The following is a 17670-nucleotide window of genomic DNA, read 5'->3' as shown; positions in this document are numbered from 1 at the left end:
CACAGCCAGTGTGGTAAACCACAGATCCCTTTGAGTATCTGAGATAAGAATTGGTGTAGGTCTTAAAAACTGTTGAAGTCCATAAACATTAAGGTGAGACTCTAGGGAATCCAGGGCAAAGAAAGAGATGCTTATAAATCTCTCCAGGCAGAAATGAACATGGCTGAGTTTGTGAGATGCTGAAAGCATTCACTCAACAAAGAAGGAGAAAATTATATTGCAAACATACAGAGTGATCTGCTAGGGGAGGGCCTAGGAAACAGAATTAGGGCAGCAGGAAATAGAAGTAATCAATATGAAATATTGGTAGAACATGGCAATTAAAAATAGTTCTTAAGATGGGCGTCCTGGGTGGCTCAGTTGGTTAAGCCCATAACTCGTGGTTTTGGTTGGGGTGATGATCTTGGGGTAGTGACCTCAGGGTCATGGGATCACCTTGCCTCTAGCTTCTCACTCAGTGTGGAGTCTGCTTGAGATTCTTTCCCTCTGCCTTTGCCCCTCCTTCTCACACTCTCTTTCTTTCTCAAATAAATAAATAAAATCTTAAAAAAAAAAAAAAACAGTGCTTAAGAACAAAATAATAGTGAAGTGGTGGTTAGAGAACAGACTAGAATACAGGACACAGTGAGATCACTGCTGAGAGATTATGTACCAGAGAGGAAATCAGTGATACGCATTTTATTTCAAGAAATTTATTTTGTAGACACAGAGTAAATGCAAGAGATTTTATTTATTTAGGTACCAAGGTGTGTTTTTTGCATACGACCCTAGGACACACTCCCTTATGATAATTCAAAATGCATTTGTGCTAATGGTAGCTGTTTTGACCCAGATGAGTCAAAGAGTTAATTCTATTAAATTAAGTCTGTCAAAGCCACATCTCTCAGAGAATTCATGCATAAGCACCAGCTAGACGAGAGGATGAAGAGCAGGTCAACACTGAGGGAGGAGAGGCCAATCTGTATAAACCCAAGGTGTGGCCTCCCTCCCAGCATTTCCATCTGAATTTATTCAATGCACATCAATCCCTGAAGACGAAGAGAAGCCATATTTAACGCGCGTGAAAATTACATTTGTGATTGTATGTATAAGCTAAAAAATAACTTGTTCTGTTTTGCTTTGTATTGTGTGTCAATCTCGACCGTCTGTCTTGCCTGTCTTCTGCTTTGAGGGCTCATTCATTTTCATGACTGCTTGTCACTCTTTGCTGGTGATCTGAATTAGTCTATGTGTTGCTGTACAGAAAAACAGAGTTTTAAAAAATATTTTTCTGGGAAGCAGATTTTCTTTTGGAGAGGGGGTGAGGGAATACAAGTAAAATTTTGCATGGAAGTCAATAATATTTCCTTCTGTTTTTACACCCAAATTTTTGCTCTTCATTAAAGTCTTATTTTAATATCTCCACAGTGTTTATATCTTAGGGTCAGCTGTACTTTTTTTTTTTTTTTTAATAGATGAGTTGTAGGATTATACATGGAAGCATAATCTCCTTTCCAACTATCACTTTGTTCACTCACCAATCCCCCAAGGGTATCCTCTGCTTATAAGACAAAAAAAAAAAAAAAATTAAAAAAAATAAAACAACACAAAACCTCAAAGAAACCTCTTGCCTGAGTGCCCAGTCTAAGAATACTTGGATAGTTGCAGACAGAGCCAGTAGCTTTGCTACCAAAGAATCAATAGCACAGAGGGGAGTGAGGGGAAGTTAGGCAGAAAAAAAAAAAAAAAAAAGTGGTAAATAATGGTACTGGAATGAGTTAGAAAAATACAAAGAATGAAGGGTAGGAAGGATCATCTGATGTGAAGAGTAGAAACAAGTGTGAAAGAGACTTAGAGTGTAGATCTTCCAATAACCAAGCCCAAGAACCACTGCCCAGCAGCCATGATGCTTTAAAATCACCTGAATGAACAGTGTGGGACCTGCATGCCCCATGTAGGGATGAAAACATGAAAGGGGGTCCTGCCCCATAAACCCTGTAGTAATGTCCAGAAGCATTTGACAGTCTCCCATGAGCAGATGGGGATGCCACCACCATTGTATAAAGTTACTAGAAATACCACATTCTTATTTCTGATGTCTGTAGCTTTTAACCTAACTAGTCTTTAACTTTTCTAGTCTGAAATAAATGCATATTTCGATTTGTTATGTTTTTAGCAACAATCTCCTATTACTAGATAGAAGACTTTGCAAAGGTATTGACGCTCAAGGTCTCCCAAATTGCAACTCCACTTACTTTCTCATATTTCACAAAATGTAATCTTGCAATTACCTCAAAAACATACTTACCTCCAACTTAGTTTTTTTTTTTTTTTCCATATTATGTCAATTCATAGGAGTGCCTGCCTCCACTTTCTCTAGACTCTGTGCCACTCTAAAAGACTCCATTCCCATTACCCTACAGTTGCACCATTTGTTAGGGAACATAATTGAAGACAGTCTAATGGTCAATATCCTTCACATACATAATCCTACATTTAGATGCTTCCAACCACAATTTTTGAATTGCTGCTATAAATCTCCCTATATTTTATCCTTTTCATCACTACAGAAATACTCCCTGAGGGCCTGCCATGTGCCTGGTATCATCCAGTGGTCTGGAAATATGGGGACTGGGACAGTCATGGTGCCTTCTCTCCCTAGGCTCATCCTCCAGGGGTAATACTGGGTAGCTACTGCTCCTTCCTTCCCATCAGCATCAAGCAGCTGAACATGGCTAGAAAATCCACAAAACAATGAATTTTTCTCCTAGTAGACTCACCTGCCACATGTTACTTACAGATACTCATTCTTTAAGCATATCTCTAGTGACACGTTGTTATAAAATCTGTTTGGAAATCTCTCCGTTAGATGCAATGCCAGTCAACTCTAAAGCTGCACACTACTTTGTCTTAATAAACTCTCTGATAAAATGGTTATTTGTATATAAAGAGTTTAGTCCCCTCTCCATTTTGACTGTACTTCAAAGGTAAGGTCGGTGCCCTACTCATCTTTCCATTTCCTCTGCACCCAGTCTCATATCCTGTAGAACTTGTGTAACTGAATATATATTTCACCACCGACCTTGTCATTCACAGATTCACTCTATTCAACTAATATTTTCCTACGTGTGAGTGTCAGGTGTTGTTGAAAAATACCTGCTTCCTTGCTGTCAATATTCATGTCATCTACCATAATAAATCCAATAAATCATTTCATGTTCCAGGTACTACAATAAAGCCATAGAAATATAAGAAGGAAGAGAGGTCTTTAATTTGTGTAGAAGTTGATCAGATTCATCATCACCTTATGGGTAGGCATTTATAACCTAGCCTTTTATTTCATTCAAATAAACGCATTGGGAAAACACAACTGTGCCAACATGGTGCACACAAATGAGTGAGTGCCCAAATTAATGCATGTTAATATAAAAGCAGTGGATAGTAGAGCACTTTCAGACTTCGGGGAAAGTAACCATTAACCTCAGAGAACCACTGGTTATCATTCCCTCCTAGCAGCCTTGAGCACCCTATCACTCACCATAACACTAATTGGGTTTTCTTTTTCTTTTTCTTGAAAAAAGATAGAAATACACAAGATTGCTGCAAAATATCGCACTCTGGGAAGATTCATCAAAATCTGTGTTCAACTTTCCCAGACAGCTGACTTTTATACTGTTGCATCAAATGGAATCTTCATGTCTGCAAAGCGCTTGTGTCTAATCTTTGTGCCCAAATTCTACTGAGATCTGTTTAATATTGCTAAGCACAGAGAGGGATTTGCGCACCACAGCTGCCTCAGATTAAGCGACAGGGTTTGGACTGTGCTCATCCAGGTGATCATTTGCAGTTCTGCCTTGAGAGGCTTTACTTGAAGCAGTCTGCCTTCCTTCAAAGAAGGCACCCGCTTGTGAGGAAAAGTCTGTGTCGAGTAGCCCAAAAACAAGAGGTTCAAAGGAGCTCAGGTGCATGAAAAATAGAATAAAATAAAAAATTCTCAAAAATTTAAAAAAAACCCGGGTGATGATATTTGAGTCATGTGCACTGGTTTTGAAGAGAGAATAAAAGAGTACTAAAAATACCTTTTAACTGGCCTCTAAAACTCTGGGCAATAGAAATTTCAGCTTGATTGTATATTGTGTAAGCACTCACATTAGGCCTGAGTTAAAGGAAGAAGTCAACTCAAATGTTGGCAAGTGGTTAATAAAAAAAAAATAAAGTTATGAAAATGCAGGAAATAATTTACATGAAATGGTCTAGATCTGAGAAATTTTCCCATCCTCTGAGCGCCCTGGTGTCGCAGACTCAGCAACACTTTGTAATAAGCAGCTCCCGTAGCACACAGACCGAGTTGTCTCACAAAAGGCAGATGAGGGATCTGAAACCACTTTGGAATTGACATTTTTGTTGAAATTTAATTGAAAAAGTTATAGAAGTGAAGATAATGTGAGGAAGCCGTGCAGAAAGTCATCTCCTCCTTACAGCTGGATCACATGGCCCCATCACCTTGCTAAACACATTGCTGTGATTGCCCGGTGTCCTGTGTGCCGAGGGTAATGGAGATTACATCTCAATATGGTATTAATTTAAAGTACTGGGGTTGAAAGCACAGAGACGTGGCTCCTCTAATATTATAGATTCATCTATATCCGAGGGTGCTCGTTAGTTAAAACATGACAACTTGCAGGATTGTTCTCCTCTTTTACCTTCTAGACAGTCTCATGCTTCAGCTGAATATTTAAGATTAATTAAAATGGTTTAGTAAATTACACGAAGGAACACAATGTTATACGATAAATATTCATCAAAGGTGTCAAGCTCCATTGTCTGTAAAGTTTAAAAGCTAGTGTATTAGTAGAGTTGAAATACTTGAAAACTGTTCTTTTCTTACAAGTACTATATCAAAGATTTGTTCATATATGGTAAAAGGTAATGAAGTCCAAATCAATTTGATTACTTAGCATTATTAAAAATCATCTATGGGTTGAAGCAAGACATACATTGCATGTTTCTTTCTTTCTTTCTTTCTTTCTTTCTTTCTTTCTTTCTTTTTTTTTTTTTTTTTACAGATCTTATTTATTTATCCATGAGAGATACAGAGAGACAGAGAGGCAGAGACACAGGAAGAGGGAGGAGCAGGCTCCATGCAGGGAGCCCGACGTGGGACTCAATCCCGGGTCTCCAGGATCAGGCCCTGGGCTGAAGACGGCACTAAACCGCTGAGCCACCCGGGCTGCCCTGCATTGATTGTTAATAAAATAATTCTGTGGGTGTTTCACAACTGTTACTTAAATATAAAAACTTTGAGCAGCCTAAATTAGCTACATCAGATTATATCTTAAGTTTCCATGTTATTTCTGATATTTCAGATGTGTTCTTATATGTGTGAGAATCACAGTACTTTTGGAGAACTCACTCTAAGTGCAGATGGACAAGTAAACAGTGGATTCAAGTGCAGTTAGAAAATGTAACATTGGCGCAAATATAATGCCCTTAGACAACACAGTGGGAAAAAGTGAGTGCATTATAAGGAAATGGAGGGATGCTTGGGGAGGTGTGGTTAAAGAAGTACTCATGGAGCCCTAGACTGGTGAAAACATGAATTGTGTACCATACTTTTTGCATAGAACTCCCTTTGCCTTCCAAAAAGCAAAGTTTTCCCCTTCTCTTCTTGTAACAGAGTCTATTTCAAATCCGTATTTTATTTTTGAGTTTACATTTTTACCTTCAAAGTCCTTCATAATTTCAATTATCGGAGAAATCTAGTAGGAGGCATGTTTGCCTTAATACCCAAACTATTCCCATGAGTTTGGGAAAGATTTCAATTAGCAAATTATATTTTTATTTTGTTACCGAGTTGAAAACTAGTAACTAATGGCCCAGCCTTTGTCTTACAAGTAATGCTTTATCAGCATCATACGGTACTATTGGAGCCATAAGCTTCATGCATCGTTGAAGAAATGTACCATAAAGCAACAGATGGCCACTACCGCTAGCCCTCTGAATGCCCTGACACTGTCTGCATATTTCAGGAAAAACGGTAAGAATAATGAAAAATATAAACCACTCTTCCAAAAGAGAGCATTTGAAAATCACAGAAGTTCTAAGATAAAGAAGTAAACTCATGGTCCAACGCATTAAACATTCAACCTGAGTTCTGTTCAATAGAAATAATTATCCAGCGCAAAGTAATACTTTAAAAAAGAACCAAACAACAATGACAAAAATGTCTATCTATTTATATACCTAACAGTTGATCAAATAGATAGATGGTAGCCAGATAACAGGTAGATAGAAGAAAGAGAAAATGATTAATGGAGCAAATAACACTTTAGAGCAAACCTGTGCTTTTCATAACATTAACTTTACAAAAACTAAATATACAACATTATAACCTAGGAAATAAAGCGTCTGAATTACACCTCATGAACTCTTGATCAGGAGGTGTGACATGGCCATTCTTAACTCACAGTTGTCCACTCCCTAATGTCTTGTATTTAAAATTCACACTGCCAGCCATTTTAATGGACTAAATCTTTTTTAAGTATGTTTATTTTAAATCGGTGTCATGCATACTTTTTCAGTGTTCGAGATTCATTAAAACTCTTAAGAAATCTAAATTGAAATTTAAGTAACTAGTGATTTTTTAAAACCAGCATGTGCCACAAAGCAACAATTCTAATCAAACTCAGAATTTGTATTTTTTTTTAAGATTTTATTTATTGATGAAATACAGAGAGAGAGAGAGAGGTAGAGACATAGGCAGAGGGAGAAGCAGACTCCCCACAGGATGCCCGATGCGGAACTTGATCTCAGGACCACGGGATCATGCCCTGAGCCGAAGGCAGATGCTCAACTGCTGAGCCACCCAGATGCCCATAGAATTTGTATTCTTATGAGCGTTTGTACATTTAGTTATATCATCTGCTCTGTTTCTATGAGAGCTTTCCCAAACTGAAAAAAGAATCACTCACCACATGAAATAGAAATGGACATTGATGCTAAAAGAAGTTAATTAGCTCCTTTAGGTTCACAGACACATGGAGCTTTAACATAAAACCAAGCCGGAACTTTGACTCCAAACTTAGCAAGCTCTTCCCAAGAAATCCAGGAAAATAAACAGTGTGCTTTATAAGGAAACTTAATATATCTTCTTAAATATAAATATCTGATCTTTGGGGAGAATCATTTGCAAAGATATCAATCATACTCTAGTAGGACTGCTCTTTGGTAAATATTTATGCATGAACCAAAGTCTATATTGAGTGAGAGGTTAAAAAAAAAACAGAGATGGTAAGTAACTGATTGTTCAGAATTTGTCCCAAAAGAAGCAGCATCAGAAATACTTCCTGTCCCTCCCCATGGGAGGTGCACACGCCCTCCACAGTGAAGGTGGGGCTTTGCCTGTAGGGCCTGAGAGGCCTCTCCCTGCAGGAGAACTGTATGTTCCTACCAGTCTCATCAAGAGTGGCCATAAAACCTGCTTTGACCCATAAAATGTGTCACTTCCAAGTAAATGAAGAGCCGGTTTACATGAAACTTAACGTGGTTTCAGTGATGCCTTTTCCTTTTGCCACAAGACAGACGTTGTCCCAAATGGAGATTGTCTCTTCAGGCAGTACAAAAAAAAAAAAAACACTCTTGCTTCCATTTTCAAGAAAGAAAATTCTTCTAGATGGGGGGAAAATTTATACACACACACACACACGCAAGCGCACGCACTCATACAAAACCAGCACATTTATAATGTGTATTTGAAATAACATGAACAGTTGAAGAGTGAAAATCACCTAAATTAGCATTGATCAAGATCAAACTGCCATGATTATTATTCATGGAGAGCCTGTGAGGAATGCAGACAAACAAACACGGTGCCTATATTCCTAAGGCTTACAGTTCAGTAAAACTATGAAAAGTGCTGTCACGATTTAAAATATTACTTGCAATAAAATGTTTAAAATATAATTGAAGGAACATTGAATAAAGAGAATATTAATAACTTTTTTGGGCATCTTAAATAATTAACAATATGGATTGTAAACTCCTTTCCATCTAGCAGGGAATCTGTTGACATGCTGACATCCTTGTCAGTTCTGCACAATGCAGGTAAGAAAATTTCTCATTGAAACACTCAAAATTTAAAAAAGAAAAAAAACTCTCTCTCTCTCTCTCTCTTCATTTTTAATCAAAACTTTCAATGACCTTTTGAACGCAGGCCATAAGTGTTGACCTCCTTCTCAACACGGCTTCATATATAATCATTAAACGACCACATTTATAACACATGGATTTGAAAAAACATGAACATTTGAAGAGTCAAAGTTATCTAAATTAGCATTGATCAAGATTTTGGTCTTCAAACTGGCAGGATTATCATCCACCGAGAGCTTGTGAGAAATGCAAACTCTCATCCGTGCCTCAAACCCAATGCCTCGGAATCTGGGGGAGGAGCTAGGAATCTGTTGCCGCAGGCTCTCCAAGCAATTCTTTTTTTTTTTTTCCAAGCAATTCTTCTGCTGAAGTTTGAGAAACGTTGATCAAATGCAGATAGATCTCAAAATACTCCACTAAGATACGTACAAGCCCACTCAAGAGATCACCCTTTTTTATGCTGCAGCATATCACTGTTCATTATATGACTTCTACCACTGTATTGGTTTATATTACTGTATCATTTCCATCGAGAAGTCTTTAAACTTACTGGTGACACTTATTTCACCTCCCAGCACTTTTATGAATTCAGTTCTGGCACGGCTTAGTTTTTATTCAGCTCAGCAGAGAGATTTTCTTTTCATACATAAGGTTAAAGAAGAAACAGGATGTTGGAGACTATAGATAGAAATTTTCATTCTGTTATCTTCATTCATTGTGGTTCTGTTGCCTTTTTCAATAGTTTATATAACAGATAACTCTGAACACCTACTACAGGCTAAGGGATGATGCCCGGGGTGCTGAAAAGCAGTGTAAGGCCGAGGCCTTCCCTCCACTCACCCCACCCTCCCTCACACTTAAGAGTTACTTCTCAGGGCAAGTACAAATGATCAGAATGAATTTTCAAGTGAACCTCTTCATCCTGTGGTCACAAAGTCTACATCTTTATGCTGTTTATATCTTCAAAGAACCCAAGCTGTTTTTCTGCTTATAAGTTGCAAAATCAACTCTAACAGAGCATACAAGAATCATGGCTTTTGTATTCAACAGGGCCACTGAGGTACCGGATTTCCTGGCATATTTCACTTCTCGAACACAGCATAAGTACTCTTTGGCCACCTAGACTGCACCTCTGGAAAACATACAAGCTTAAACATTTCCTTCCCAAAGATGTGGTGGGGAAAAAAAACAAAAACATAAAAAACAAAACAAAACAAAACAAAACGCTGCTGAGCAATATGAGCAATATTCCTTTTTCAGGGAAAAACAATATCATCATTATATCACAATTATACAAGTTGTGATCATGATAAAGCTAATGTAAGATTATGGTTTTTCCTCATATAGTTTATATTCTCATAAAGGATTGGGGAAAACGTGAAGAGAGGATTATTTCATTCACTCAAGTATCCATTCACTGAACACAACTATTGAGCATGAGCTACGTGGCAGGTGCTATGCTGGGCTATGAGATGGTAACTTGAGAAACACAGACAGACGTGGTGCCTGTATTCCTAAAGCTTACATTTCAGTAGAACTATGAAAAGTGTCGCCATCATTTAACATATTACTTGTAATAAAATGTTTGTAAGATGCTTGAAGGAATTTTGAATAAAGAGAATGTTAATAACTTTTTCAGCATCTTAAATAATTAACGATATGAACTGTAAAACTCCTTTCCACCTAGCAGGGAATCTGTTGACATGCTGACATCCTTGTCAGTGCTGCACAATGCAGGTAAGACGATTTCTCATTGAAATGCTCAAAAACAGGGATCCCTGGGTGGCGCAGCGGTTTGGCGCCTGCCTTTGGCCCAGGGCGCGATCCTGGAGACCCGGGATCGAATCCCACATCGGGCTCCTGGTGCATGGAGCCTGCTTCTCCCTCTGCCTGTGTCTCTGCGCCTCTCTCTCTCTCTCTGTGACTATCATAAATAAATAAAAATCAAAAAAAAATTAAAAAAAAAACAAAAAAAAAAACAAACCAAAAACAAAAACAAAAACAAACTTCTCACTCTTTCCCTTTAATTGGAACTTTCAGTGACCTTTTGAATGCATGCCATAATTGTTGACCTACTTCCCAACACAGTTTCAGATATGACTATTTACTCAGAGGTTTAAGAAACAAAATCTTTGGATAGGCTTTATTTAGTCTGGTCAGATAGGCATCATCGAAGGGCAATAATCAACGGCCATTAAGGATATGTACCAAGGGGATCCCTGGGTGGCTCAGCGGTTTAGTGCCTGCCCCTTTGGCCCAGGGCATGATCCTGGAGTCCTAGGATAGAGTCCCACATCAGGCTCCCTGCATGGAGCCTGCTTCTCCCTCTGCCTGTGTCTTTGCCTCTCTCTATGTGTCTCTCATGAATAAATAAATAAAATATTTTTTTAAAAAAAGAATATGTACCAAAACCAGCCTCCAACATGCAGGGATACACAGTTCAACACATACAAGGACAATAGGTCATTAAGGTTAATAGTGAGATCTTAGGGTCAGAGGCTTAGTCATTTACAAGATGTCTGACTTTGGCCAACATTCTTCAATGTTCTGGGGTTTGCTCACACTACCTATAAGAGTAATAATTGTATCTAATTAGATGTTCTCATATGATGAGCCAGGTAAAGAACATAAAAAAGAATCTTGCATATTAATTGTCTAACACATTTTAGCAATTATTATTAACATTTTTATTACAAATTCATGTAAAAGCTCATCTAAACAAAGGAAACACCATCCTAAGTGTTTTATTTTCCTCTATTTCTCCCAAAGCTGTGCTGTTAAATCCTCTATATTTAGTCTGTTTTCTGTTTTATTTTTCTTTCAAATCCCTTATTATTTCCTTCAGATATTGCCAAAAGGAGTGACTGGCAGTCCTTATGAAGGCAGTCTAAAAATCCTACGGGATCCAAAACAAACTCAAGCTTTCAAGAATTTTCCATATTGCAAATTCATGATGGGGAAGGGATTATTCAGTATGCTTTGGTAGCCATTAATATTTTATCATTGCCAACATGTAATGCTTAATTATAAGCAATGTTTCCAATGATGGTAAGAGGTGTTTTGACCAGTAATCTTTTTTCAGTAATTTTCATTCCAAGAAAGGCAGCAATACTAGAACTTCTTCTCAAGGAACTCTTCATTACCAATTGTATACAATACTCCCTAATATATCTCCATTTGCTTGAAATCATATGTGTTTGCACCTATAATATTGATATAATCTACTTAACCTGCCAAAAAAAAATGGTATTTGGACAATTAATGGATGTGCATCTCACATTTATTAAATAATGCAGTATTTAAAATAGCCTATTTAATAATAAAAAGAAGACGACAATTTAAGAATAGTTATCTTCCTCAAAATTCAATTGCATTATGAGGCAAGTAATTTTAAGTGGAAAAGTCATTTTTTAAAGAAGAACAGAATAGGTACACTATTTAATGCAGACGCAGCATTTAGACACATCAGAGAACCAGATTCATGAAAACTTTGTCATGACCGTGTTTATAGTTTTTGTAGTAATACCATGTTTTTCTATCAGTTTGTATTAAACTCCTTATTATTTACTTTCTTTTTTTTTAAATTTTTATTTATTTATGATAGTCACAGAGAGAGAGAGAGAGAGAGGCAGAGACACAGGCAGAGGGAGAAGCAGGCTCCATGCACCGGGAGCCTGATGTGGGATTTGATCCCGGGTCTCCAGGATCGCGCCCTGGGCCAAAGGCAGGCGCCAAACTGCTGCGCCACCCAGGGATCCCTAAACTCCTTATTATTTAAATACTCTAATCCTTCTCTTTGGACATGGTACAGAGCAACACCAAACAAGTGCTTAATTAAAAGTTCATCTCTCATTCTCATCACTGAATCCTGAGTCCTGGGTTTCCATCTCCCGACCTGGTCACCGTCACTCATTCCCACTTCTTTCATTGCAAAGGTTTGGGGTTATCATCTGACTTCAAATGATGATAAACTCTTAGAACTTTAGAACATCCAGAAATCAACAATCCCTGGCCTCAACCCCCTGTTCTGACAGAGGAGAAATACGTGTCCTAGAAATGTGTTAAAGGATCTGCCCAGGCTTTTTCTTGTAGATCTACTCAGTGACTTCTTACACTTGGATGTGATCATTTTGATATCAGTAAGAGGGATTTAAGGATAGGAACACACAGGCAGTGAACTTGGATTCCAGAGCTTATTTGGTTTCTTATTATTTTTCTGGCCTTGGGGAAATAGCCTATTGCTTTGCTCAGCCTGCTTAAGAGATTTATATTGATAGGAAGGATCAAAATAGAAAAAAAAAAAAATGAGGATACCCTGCAGTGTTAAGAGGGAAGAAAATAAATTTAAAAAAAGAAAGAAAGAAAGAAAGAAAGAAAGAAAGAAAGAAAGAAAGAAAGAAAGAAAGAAAGAAAGAAAAGAAAGTCACTGGAGAAATGAACAGTGGGGGCAGCCTGGGTGGCTCAGCGGTTTAGTGCCACCTTCGGCCCAGGGCGTGATCCTGGAGCCCCGGAATGGAGTCCCGCATCGGGCTCCCTGTGTGGGGCCTGCTTCTCCCTCTGCCTGTGTCTCTGCCTCTCTCTCTGTCTCTGTGTCTCTCATGAATAAATAGATAAAATCTTTAAAAAAGAAAAAAAAAAGAAGTGAACAGTGGCTTTATCTGAAAAACAAGTTGAGCTTAAGAAATATATTGAGAAAACATCACAGTATCCAAGATAAAGTTCTTACTGTTTCACCAGAAATAACATTTAGTTTGTTTAATGATAATAATTTCACAAATATCAGAAAATAGCACAATTCCTTTAATGTCAAAATCAGCAGTGACGATGGGATGATTTGCTTTAATAGAAAGAGATAAGTGTTCTCAGACTAGTTGCAACTGATAAACAATACATCTCCTGCGCCGTAGTGAAGATTGAAGTTGAATATTTTAGGGAGGGGCCGAATATACATTTTGACCTTGTTTAAATGTAAACTACCAAGTTGGTGAGAGATACAAAGAGCCTCATCTCTAATGGTACATGATGAGAATCTAACATTTCCAACATCACTCACCAAAGGGCATTATAAACCTATTAAAAGTGGCTGACAGTTTCAAACCTTTCTAAGCCATGTAAACTACAGGAGAAAAAAGGGGGAAAAAAAAAGTACTTCCAACATGACTTTTTATTCAAGCTTTCACACTTGACTGCCAGCCTAATTAGGTCCTACTATAGAAGTTCATCTGATAGATATCCCAGTACAAAGCAGTGTTCTGAAGGTCTAGAAGGGGTGGGAGCCTCAATTTCATAGCATTTTATTTTCAATTCCTCTGGTATAAAAGCGTGCTAACCCTGCACTGACAGAAGTAGAACTACATCAAGACAGTGCATGAGAAGGATTCAAATAAACCCTTTGACAGGAGAAATCACCGTCTGGTTCAAAGTGTTTGTGGAAGGCATTTGACTTCAACATTAACATAAGGCAAGGGACAAAACAGTCTGCGTCAAGACAGAGACATCTGCAATCGTGTGATTAACAGAAACTACGTTATAAACACTCAAAGTGCTCAGGCCTCGCAGGAAGAGCCAGAAGGCTCCATTCCATTGGATCTGTGGTGTATGCACTTAAATTTTGATTGTTTTATTAGCTGTTTGATCAATGAACAGGTTTCTAATCATTCCTGGCCTTAATTTCTTTATGTGCACAGAACACATGATAAGGGTAAAACGGCTCAGAGTCAATGAGGGCTCGACGGGAAAACACACGCTAAGTCCTTGGCAAAGAGCTGGTGCTCAGTACAGGTTCATTGTTGTGATGAAGGTGTATAACCATTTGGACAAGAGGATGAACCACTGTTTCTACTCAAAAGTTCTTTGTGGATTTCTCTAGATGGATGGGTAGATGGATGGATGGATGGATGGATGGATAGATGGATGGATGAATGGATGGATTGAGTCTTTCTTGTTCTTGTAAAGAGGGGAGAAATATGTAGTATGACCAGTGAAGGGGCAAATTAAGCTTCTAGTGGTAGAGGAGTGCTCCTTCAGTTGAATGGAGATGTATGCAAGAGGAAGGAAGACCATTGCCCAACCAGGGCACTCTTGGAGGCCAACCACTGGATTCAGGATCAGCTGGACCTGGGAGTGGGCTGACCCAAAAGCAACCCCTGCTGTTTGGGAACGAAAGTACACGAGCTTCCTGCGTGGTCACCTGCTTACCACCAGTGCACACTTTGATAGAACATATTGTGTTGTCTTTTCCTTACGTGACAAGAAAGTGGCTCAGAATTAAATATGTAGGCTGGTAAATACAGGGTTCATTTTAATCATGCCCCTGTGAAGAAAACTGTGTCTAACTCATTGGCTTTCAAAGCCCCCCATGTTCATCTCTTTCTATTTGGCTAATCTGGTCTCATCCCACTCTCTGCCTACTTTATCATAATCTATTATAATCATTATAATTAATTTCCATCCCCCTCAATTCCATCATTGGCTCTTAACCATCACTTAGCAGTTGAAGTAGCTGCTGCTTCTTCAGGAGAAGAAATTTTTCCTGACTCCGCCATCTGACTTTCCCTCTCTGTCCACCCCAACGAGATTTTGCCTTATTTTCTTGTTTTTTTCCTTAATATGTGAAATGATCCTGATTATATAGGAACTTGTTTATTATGTTCCTTTGGGATGCTGACTGCATTATCCCCCTGGACTTGATCACAGTTGCTCAGTGAAGCTCAACTAATAAAGTGTTGAATGAAGGGATAAATGAATCTTAAGGAAATGAGCAAAAGACACCTTGTTATTGGTTCTCCATCCTGTATCATCATCAGATGGAGGCTGCTGGGTCCAGCCACAGTCGCAGATCATAGTTTTCCTTCCTCTTCACCGTGTGGTCTCTCATTTTTGAGCTGTTTCTTTTCTTTAGTGATTATAATTCCCTTTCCATTATTTCTGTATTCTGCTATTCCGTGAAACTGTTAAGCATGAAAGAAAGAAAAGAAAGAGAAGGAAGGAAGGAAGGAAGGAAGGAAGGAAGGAAGGAAGGAAGGAAGGAAGGAGAGAGACAAAGAAAGAGGGAAGGAAAGGAAGAGAAGAGGAGAGGGGAGGGGAAGGGAAGGGAAGGGAAGGGAAGGGAAGGGAAGGGAAGGGAAGGGAAGGGAAGGGAAGGGAAGGGAAGGGAAGGGAAGGGAAGGGAAGGGAGGGGAGGAGACGGGAGGAGAGGAAAGGAAAGAAGAGAAGAAAAACAACCACCCAAAACTGATATTTTTGTTCTTATATCACTACTACTTGGGACAAATCTGAATTGTGTCATTATTCGTGTTCCCATTTTCAAGTTACTAATGAGGCTGAGCAATTTTTCTTACGTGTGCCAGGAATTGTTTTCACCAAGTGCTGATCTGAGCCCTGATGGTCCCACATTCCCCCAACAGCATGCCTTGCAAGCAGCTGCAGGACCCCTGCTGAAGTCATCTGGCGAGGGCTGTGGACAGGCTCAGCCCTTTCTCTTGCCAACCACTTCCCCCCCTCAAATGTAGAGTCGCAGCCTTCTCCCCCACTCTCCCCTGCAAGCACAGACTAGGGGCCTTCCCCAACATCCTTAGACTACCTGAATAATCCCTTTTCCAATCTCCCCTGGAGAGACTCGGGCCAAGAGAACTACAACGGTATTCACCGAGTTATATTTATTTTCCCTTATCGTTTTTTTAAATCCTATTATTTTTATTCCATTTTTAAGTGACCTTTAACTTTTTAAACATGTTTTTGTATGTCATTGGATATAAATTATTCTTTATTCTTTAACTTTTTAAACATGTTTTTGTATGTCATTGGATATAAATTATTCTTTATCCTTTCATCATATTATCAAATTTTAAATGTTTTTGTTGTTGTTGTTGTTGACTTGGATCTTAGATCTCTTTTATCTCAATTATACCTTTATTTTTTATCTTTTGTGCTCTATATGTTTTAATATGTAATTCATTCAATTGTGTTAATATTTATAAAAAGCATTTGGAAGACACCAGATATCTATAGATGGGTATCTCTATCTGTATATAGAGTAGCTGCATCTATATTCAAATGTGTGTGAGTGTAATTTTGCTTCTTTAACAATAATTTTCTTTTACCCTATTTTATTCTATTTAGTCTATTTTAAACTTCAACTGTTCATTTATCATTTCCTCTTCTTTGTTTTAATGTATCCCATCTAATATAGTCCAACATAAGCATGCAAACAAAACTCAAATTAATATTCTTGCACACCTAATAAATATTTGCATGTCCTCATGTAGTGTACATATATACCTTCCAGACAAATTCTTATAAATTTTATCTTATTGTGGAGGTCTTAAAATGAAAAGTTTGCTTCTCATACTTCCTGTAGACTGTACTGTTTTATAAACATATCCTAGAAAGGTCACCGGTGGGGAAGCTTTCATTTTGGGAATCATGAAATTAAAATTCTTCGTGCACCTTATTGGATGAATTCAACTTCACAAAATCCTGGGTCTTATGCAACTTTATGATTTTTTTTCCTCTGGTTATATACAAGATTAGTTTTCTGATAAATGTTTGATTCCTAGAAGAGCTGTCTGTGGGAACATTTGAGTTGGGGGATATGAATTAAATACCGAATCTGGTACTTGAATCACATAATCCCTCAGAGTATCCAGGGGGTGGTTAAAATCTGCCCTGTGAGATCATGTGCCAAGGCTAGAGCCAATTCCAGTGATTTCTGTGGCTGCCGCTACAGAACCGTCACTGGAGTATAGGAATGAAGTCTCCACTGTTTTTACCGAAAGTTAAAAGGCTTTTAACAGTTCATATGTGGGGAGTCCTGAACACAGCAGCTGGAGGCAGCCTGGCCAATTGATAACAGGAGATAGCAATTTGGAAATCTTCCTACTTCCCCCTGTAATTGTGAAGAGAGACACAATATACTGCCTCTTCTAATCTATGTATTGTACCTCCACTGTAAGACCAAAAGTTCTTCAAAAACGATATTTACACATTGTTTTTATCTGCCCCTGAACTAATTCTATGCATAAAATATCACAGGTGCTCAATTACCACCTGTGAATGAGTGAATGAATCATAATATACTATTATTTGAGATGGAAGTCACTGGAGTTGCCTAACTGTACTAAGTGAGGTATATTTGAGGAAGGAATGAATTTCAGGTACTATAGATGATTCAGTTAAAATAGAAATATTCAAAGTTACACAGAAGGTTGAGGTGAAGGTCTGTCTCTGTTCAGCTGTATGAGGGTCTTGGGATTGCTACCGTAACCTGCTTACGACTCAAATCTCCTTGCTTGTAATTCTAATAGTACTGACACTAATCTATAGTTAATAGGGCTGTAATGATGATTAAGAAGATAATGCGTGTAAAATGCTGAGCTATTCACACAAACGTTGGGCACACAGTAAGCACCTAATAAATGTTATTTAATGTTTTGGTTGCATATAAATTTAAGGTAATTTTGTATTTTCAAACAATGCCTATAATAAAAGATAAAATGATAGAAAAATAATATTCATCATGAAACTATTGCTCAAATTTCATTC

This window comes from Canis lupus, chromosome 26 (assembly GCF_011100685.1).
Source record: "Canis lupus familiaris isolate Mischka breed German Shepherd chromosome 26, alternate assembly UU_Cfam_GSD_1.0, whole genome shotgun sequence".
NCBI lineage: Eukaryota > Metazoa > Chordata > Mammalia > Carnivora > Canidae > Canis > Canis lupus.
The sequence above is the reverse complement of the archived record's forward strand: the minus strand, read 5'-3'. Positions refer to the sequence as shown.